The sequence below is a fragment of the Tupaia chinensis genome, unplaced genomic scaffold (genome assembly GCF_000334495.1).
Source record: "Tupaia chinensis unplaced genomic scaffold, TupChi_1.0 Scaffold149807_1, whole genome shotgun sequence".
NCBI classification, from domain to species: Eukaryota; Metazoa; Chordata; class Mammalia; order Scandentia; family Tupaiidae; genus Tupaia; species Tupaia belangeri.
In genome coordinates this window covers 51,671-57,352 of record NW_006209651.1, presented here as the reverse complement: position 1 = coordinate 57,352, position 5,682 = coordinate 51,671, and positions in this window count along the sequence as shown.

Below are 5,682 nucleotides of genomic sequence, written 5' to 3'. Positions count from 1 at the left end.
TAAGGCTACATTTATTAATCAAATATAGGATCATCTTTATGATAAGTAGATCAATACATAAATAACAAATATCATTATTGAAAGGTAATAGCTTAGGTCATTTTTTTTTTCATTCTGCGAAAGATATTTAAGAATACATCAAAGTTGGGACCAGCATGGTGGTTAAGGTGCTGGACTCCCCCATGGCCAACCGCAGTTCAAGTCCTGGACCTGTTATTTGAATCTCATGCTGGGTACATGCCCAAAATCCCAAGAGGAGAATGGAAGAGAACAGATTGCGGCATGGCCATCCCCCAGGGGATGGTTTCTCATTTTCTCTCAATCTCCTTCTCTGTATCTCTGGCAAGCACACGCATCCTTTAGCAAAAATCTGTCTAAAAAACAAAGCAAAACAAAACTACATTAAAGTTAAGGAGTATCACAGAAAATGAGGGACATGCAAACTAGTGAAATAATTGTTCAAAATATCAACCTATTTTTCTTTTCTACATTTCTGTACTTCCTGGTAGTTTGCTTTTTCCATGGAGTCATTCATTCGTTCTTGACCTAAACTGAGATCATGAACTAAAATTATGAAGAAGAATGCAAATATTTACTTACCTGTTGACTTCCACATATGAACTTTCAAGCTTAGCAAAAACTTTTTTTGGAAGCTATGCCTTCATTTTAAAATACCATGCTTCAGACACGCAAAAGGTATAAAAAATAATGAATCAATATGTATTCATCTTTTAGGTTTACAAATAAAATGTTACAAATATATTCATGTCTTCCTTTGTATCTCTCTCCAACCAATCACATTCTCCTCCCTCCCCCCACTATTCTGAAATCAGGTACTAAATATTTCCATGCATTTTAAAAATATTGATACGGTCACATAGTTTACAATTTAAAGTATAAATAGTATAAAGTTAAAGTTTACCACTATACCATGTTTCCTTCTATTCACTCCTTCCCTCACTCAAGTGACTATGTTTTAGGTTTTTATTTGGCTTCCATAATTTTATTTTATCATACATTTCTTTGTATATGTCCTTCATATGTATGTACACCTAAACCAAATACAATACCATTTTGCTTATTTTTCCTAATGGCCAGAAGCCACGTGCATCCATCAGAGAGAAACAGAAAGAGGAAGACAGAGAAAGGAGAAAGCACCCCTCAATGGACTATGGTTATGCCACAATCTTTTCTCTTCCATTTCTTCATTCTATGAGGATTTAGTGCTTACATGCTCCCAAATCTGGAGTGTTTTTCAAGCCCTCAGAGCCAGAATTTAAATCAAGTTCAGCCATGTGGGATCAAGCTCACCTAACCACTAGAATTTATGGCTAATCCAGTTCTGTTTATTTTTAACCTCGTACATTAATCTACAATGTATTTTTACATTAAAATTGCATTTATAAAGTTTGTTCACATTTGTGTTATTAAATCTAGTTCTTTTTATTTTCATTGGTATATAGTATCCCAGTGTATAAAGACATCACATTTTCAAATTTATTCCATCGTGGGCATGAGGCTGGTCACAAGTTCTGGGTTGTTTTTTTAAGTTTTTTTCCTTCAGTTAGTTATAATTCTGCTAAGATAGTATTTTACTGATTTCCTCTATACAATTGTGAGCATATAGCTATGGTATATACCTAAGAAAGAAGTTGTTGGACCAAATGGTCAGCCCATTTTTTCCTTCATCAGGTAGTTTCAAATGGCTCTCTAAAGAGGGTTAGCCAATTTATTCTCTCAGCAAATGTAAAGTGCATATTTTATTTAACATCCTCAGTTTTGGCAGAATTTCTAATTTGTATCGGTCTAGTTGCAGTACAATAATGTTGATATTTGCTATTGTCTTTCCCCATTACTACTATGATATGGAATATTTTCTTGGCAGGAAGTCACCATTTTCATTCTATTTTCCAATGCGTTGTGAGTTGTCCTTACTTTTGTAAGCTCCGTAATTCATTTAAAATGATAATTTTCTCCCTGGAAAGCCACCATTTTGGTGTATTTGGTAGCAATAAATGTAATGATTGGAGAAAGTCAAGAACGTCAAAAACAAGGAGCTGGGCCTTGGTCTGATCATGTATAAACATCAAACATCGGGTGGTAGCCCAAGCTGTCACCTCCCAGAAATTTAAGAAGTTTCCTTTTACGGCCACAATAGTAAGGGCTGTCTCTGAAAGAGAACTTTAGAGTGCAGTTAGAGAGCAATGACATGGGGACCAGCAGATGGCAGAATGCTTATGGTTGCTGGACTCCCACATAGTTGACTGTGGTTCAAATCCCTGACCCAGTGTCTTAAAATTCACATCAGGCATGTGTGTGTGTGTGTGAATGTGTGCCCAAAATCTCAGAGGAGAATGGAGGAGGAGGTATTGTGGTGTGACTATCCTCCCGAGGGGCGATTTCTCACTTTGTCTCTCTGGCAAACACATGCACCCTATAGCAAAAATCTCTTTCTAGATAAAAGAAAAAAAAATAGTGAGTGATGACATACATGTACCCTGTTACATAGGTCATAAAAGAAACTATCAGAAGAATTAATGACAGAAAGTCTAAGGAAGGAATAAGAAATCAAATGACATTATTTCTGTAATTTGTTCTATTCTGTTATAATTAATATTGCTCTACCAAGCAGACATATTTTTTTTGCCATATTTTACTGCTTTACTTCCATAAAGGGACAAATGCACATCAAACTTTTGAAAAGTTGCATATAGCTTACAGTGACAATGCTCTACAAGAGCATCAGTGCCAACAATGGTTCATGAAATTCTGTGCTGGTGATTTTTATCTCAATGATACTCGTTGGTCATGGAGGGCCAACAAGCAGGCATATTTATTTAAAATAACAGGGAGAGACTAAGATTTAGAAAAAAACAATGGAAAGGAGACCTTTATAAAGGTAATAAATACTCCCAAACCAGAGAGATGAAAGCAGTGAATGTAATGACATTTACATTTGGTTTGTCATATTTAACACTAGCCCAGCACTTTACAGACTCTGGACACTGAAGGAACGTTCATCGAATCAGCTAAGGGATGAATTGACTGGCCCCTAAGTTACTTCTCGTCTATAAGAATCTCATAAATATTTTGGAATGTTAGTTTTGTATTCACAACTATTTATATAACAAGTAACTTAAGGAAAAATATAGTGTTTTAGGCTTATAAAAGTGTTAAAAGGTTTCGACAGTTGCTATAATATAATAGACACTCATTTCACACATTTCATAGGGAGGTATTTGTTCAACTATGCAGAGGCAGTTGGGAGGGTGTTGAATAAGGCTTTTGCAAATTTTAGAAAGTTAAAGCAGCCCAGAGTTGAAGGCTGGAGAGAATTATAGGAACTGAGAGATACTTCTATTTCCCCTTATATTACATAAGAAGTGTTTTAAACAGATCCGGAGAGCTTGAGAAACCCTGATCTGGATATTAAGTACCATGGTTGCCAGAGAAAGAACACTTGAAACTATTTTAGATTCATGCTCATAAAGACTGCCTGGAAAGAACACACCTCAGCAATGAAGGCTTGAGAGAGCTAAGTGGTCAGCAGACGTAATCAGTGGAGTAAAGGAAACTGCACTCCTCCCACCCCTGCAGAAAGAACAATTTTTTTAAGATAGATTTTTGTTATAGGGTGCGTGCACTCACCAGAGAGACAGAAAGCAGGAAATCCCCTGCTGGGGGTGATGGCCACTCCATAATCCCTTCTCCTCCATTCTCCTTTTGGAATCTTGGGCACACATGCCCACTTGCTTGGCTTGAGTTTCAAGCCACCAGGTTCAGACTCCAACAGCAGTCAACTACATGGGAGTCTGGGGACATACCCACTATGCCATTTAGCGTGCCCTTTTTTTAACAAGATATTAGGCATAGTAGAAGAAGCTGAGAAAGTAAAAAGAAAGATTGTCTCCCCATTGACCTCATGGTCCTTTCATCTTCTTTACAGATGCACATTTTCTACCTTTAGCAGGCCTGAACTAAAATTGAGGCAAAGATTTGACTTCCACTGAAGTTCACAGGTTGTTTCTAGTATATTGGAAAGATTATGTTATTTACTAAGCTAAAGGACTAGTTGAAAGACTTAAAGTGACTAGATAATTTTGCTAATAGTTTCATCTAAGGTGAACAGATAAGCTATCTAAGTTATTTATCCAAATTTAATTGCTAAGAGGAAAATAAGACTCAACATATAGAATTCATAGACATAATTGTAAGGAGAAAAATGTCTTTGTTGTTACACTTTTAGTATGGATTAATGAATGCAAGTTACAAGAACATGAAAAGTACTTCAAAACTTGGGAGTCAAATAAAACTAGATTCTAATCCTATATTTAATTATTACCGGCAGTATTAACTTGAATTTCTCATTTAACTTCTCTGGGTCTTAAACTCCTCATCAGCAAAATGCTCACCTACAAAAATTAAATGTAATTATGTATATTAAAAAATCAAGATTAATATTTAACATGATAAAGAATTTTATATGATTGGTATTGATCTCACCATAGGGTCTCTTCTTCATTATTTGTCTACCTAGTTATAGATCTAGTTGAGCTTGGTAATTTAGAGAGCATTTGTACTTATTCTTGTGTTTGTTTATTCAGCAAGCATTTACTGAGTACCTACTCTATAGTCAATAATAGAATCTAGTAGGAAATTGAAAAACATAGTATAAATTTCTTTATTATCTTATGAAATTTCCAGGGAAACATTCCCAAATAATCAATGATGCTTCACTACAGAATTTTATAATAGGAAATAGCTTTAATATTAATATATGCTGTGAAGAGTTCATTTGCACATGTTTTCTTTCAATTCTCTCTCTCTCTCTCTCTCTCTTTCTCTCTCTCTCTCCTTTCTCTCTCTTTAAATTGCCACAGAGAATGTGCACCTGCTAGAGAAACAGATAAAGCAACCCCAGTGGGGCACGGTCACACCACCTTCCCTTGCCTTCCATTTCATCTCAGGATTCTGGGCATGCACCTGCCTGTGCTCAGCATGGTTCTTTTCAAGACAGTAGGGCTGGGATTCAAATTCAGTCAGCAGTGTTGGATCAGGAACCCAACGTTCAGCACCTAACCACTGTACCACTGGGCTGGCCTTCACTTTGCTATTTTTCCTGGCTCTTTCTGTGACATATTTTAGAAACATGAGGTTTTCTTCATATTTTCAGATAAACATGATTAGATTACCCAGAATCTGTCTTACATTTTTGTTGTTGTCATAATGTATGCATTGCACAAACTAAAACCCACTTGTTTTAACCTAGAATTCTTCTACATGCACAATAGAATATTTAAAAAGTGGTTTGGGGGGACCAGCAGATGGCATAATGGCTACGTCTGGTGGACTCCCATGTAGTAGACCACAGTTCAAGTCCTGGATCTGGTGACTTAGACTCACGCCGGGAGCTTGTATGTACATGCCCGAGATCTCAAGAGGAGAATGGAGAAGAAGGGACTGTGTCATGGCTATACCCGGGCAGGGGGGGTGGGGGTGATTTCTCACTTTCTGTCTCTCTGTCTTTCTGGCGAGCGCACATGCCCTAGAGCAAAAAAACTCTCCCCTTCCCCCCCAAAAAAAGTGGTTTTGGAAAAAAGGTTTAGGAGTAAGAATAAATATGATTTGGCATATATTTCAAGAGTTATTTTGTTTTGTAATTGAATAGCAGTAAAAAATTAT